This window comes from Habropoda laboriosa, unplaced genomic scaffold (assembly GCF_001263275.1).
Source record: "Habropoda laboriosa isolate 0110345459 unplaced genomic scaffold, ASM126327v1 scaffold153, whole genome shotgun sequence".
NCBI lineage: Eukaryota > Metazoa > Arthropoda > Insecta > Hymenoptera > Apidae > Habropoda > Habropoda laboriosa.
This window is the reverse complement of record NW_017100272.1, coordinates 665757-667931: the sequence shown is the minus strand read 5'-3', so window position 1 is coordinate 667931 and position 2175 is coordinate 665757. Positions and strand designations below refer to the sequence as shown.

Below are 2175 nucleotides of genomic sequence, written 5' to 3'. Positions count from 1 at the left end.
GAGGATGTGAACTCGGATACACGTTTTCTCTCCTTCCTCGGATATCTCTCTCGCTCTTCCCTTACGTACTCGTGCGTAAGCAGGCACTTCGACGTAATTCCCCTAATTCCTAAATCTCCTCTAAGCCAGTCTGGCGCTGGCTCGTGCTCGCGCTCGCGCGCGCCACAGCCGCCCCATTCGTCTTTCGCAGTCGCACACCTTACAGGGAACCGGGGAGACGATTTATGTATCTCAAGGACGAACCCCTGTGCTCCTCCTCCTCCTCCTCCCTCTCCCTCCCCACGCCGTTCCATCTTCACTCTGTGGAAGCAGTTTCTTCTTGGTTTCTTTGCGCGCAACCATCGGCCTCGCCTACCGTTCTCTCCTCCTCACTCCTCTTCCACCGCTTCTCGTCTCACGTGCCTCTCTTCCTCTTCCTGGTTCCGCCTCTCTCTCCTCCTGGAGCCGAGATCGTGCTAATAAATCCTGGGACCTCTCAGCAGAGCGTATTTACAGTCCGGTCGCAGGCCCCTGCGTCCTTCGCGAGATCCTGCAACAGAGAGACGAAGATGCTCTTAGCTCTCACTGCCGCCATCTTCATTCGCCTCGGCACTCTCATAGTGTGCCTATAAGAGCGTCTAAGTTTTTAGTGAGTTTTACAGGTGGAATAATGTTGTTCGAGAGTATCTGGAATAGAAATCTATTTTCTGAAATAGATTTGTTTGGAGCGTGTCAGAGGAATTGGTGGTGACGCGACGTGATAGAATAGGGGAGATTTTGCTAACGATTTTTCTGGGCTTTCTGTTATTGTCCACTTTAAGAACAGATGGTTAAGCTTTTAGAACGCTGTGTCACTCGAAAGTTTATTATCAGTTTATCTGCATTTTAGTTGTTTGTTGCTACAGTGCACGAGATAGCACGCAGAGGTCTTGTGAACGTCTTGAAGACGTAAGAATTAATTTTGATGGTCTCAAGGAGAGAATAATTTTCTTATAAATGCAATTTTCTTTTAACATCACTTATCTCTTTTTAAACGAACTTGTACATTTTTCTTTTAACGGATTTCAGATTTCTTACTTTATATTACAGAAATTACCATAGTTTTGTTGAAATATAGAACTTCTTTACAGTCTCATCTAAGTATACCAAAATTGAAAGAATTCGCCACGTTCAAGTGTTAAGCACGCACAATAATCACCTTGCACTCCCAAAATTTCCAAAGAAACGTCGAACTTTCCCCAGTGTTTTGCCACTTCCTCCCCCAAAAAATTTTCTGTGCCCCCATAGCTACGGAAGAGCATCAGGCAGCCTACTCTGTACACTACGAAACGCAAGATCCCATTCTTAAAAATTTCCTCGCGAATTCCTGCGTTAATCGAGGAGTCTACTTCAGCGAACAGCATCAACAGCAGGTGTACACTAAGAACACCGCGTTCCCCGCTTCGCAATCGCCACGAAGAGCCTAACGCATATCGTTGCAGCATGGTGGCGTGTCTCTAGGCAAAGCGAACGCCGCCAGAGTCGAACGGTGGCTGTTTATCGCGCGATTAGGGCCAGCCTCTAAAATCGTTGCGAGGTCTGGACGCTTAGGCGAGCACGATAACCACGACAATCGCGGCTCTCGCAATTAGACGCGCGTCTACGGTCTGGCCAACCGGTCTGCGGCCGCTACCGACTCTAAGACTCGCGAAAATATCGTTGTTGCGGCTCGTAACCGGGCTATTAGTGTCGCCACGGCACGCAGTCGAACCACGATCGTTACTACAGATTCTACGGTCGTAGTGATATCGGTATCTCTGGCTTGTGAAGGACGTTTTGGAAAAGTGGAGAATTAAGAGATCGCGGAGTGCATAAATTCTGATACGTTGATTATTTCAATTAGGAGTTTGCGGGTCGAGTGTATCATTGGTACAGTGATCCATTTTTCGGAGCAGAATTTCGAAAATAAAAAGTTTGAGATTTTGGACTCAAGACTGAAATTTAACGAGCACAAAAGTAGACTAGAGTTTATCGCTATGGAGATTTTCTGATTTTTTAGCTTCGTTCTAACCCTTAACACGTTTGCTGTCAACAGAAAATTGATAATACACCGGACGACGCATATGCTGCGTCGATGGCGGTCTACGTATCAACCACAGAGCATTGAATTTTTATTTCATCATTACTATCCATGTAGAAAATTTGAGCGTGTATAAC

At 46.3% G+C, this 2175-nt stretch overlaps 1 protein-coding gene across 1 annotated transcript in view; it reads right to left on the bottom strand.

The window, feature by feature from the left end:
* Window positions 1-289: 289 nt before the first annotated feature.
* The window catches only part of LOC108573525 (homeobox protein caupolican-like), a 92870-nt gene continuing 90984 nt past the window's right edge, over window positions 290-2175 (bottom strand). Inside the window, exon 7 of the mRNA XM_017935985.1 lies at window positions 290-529. The gene's annotated coding sequence lies outside the window, so the exon portion shown is untranslated. The remainder of the gene's footprint in view (window positions 530-2175) is intronic.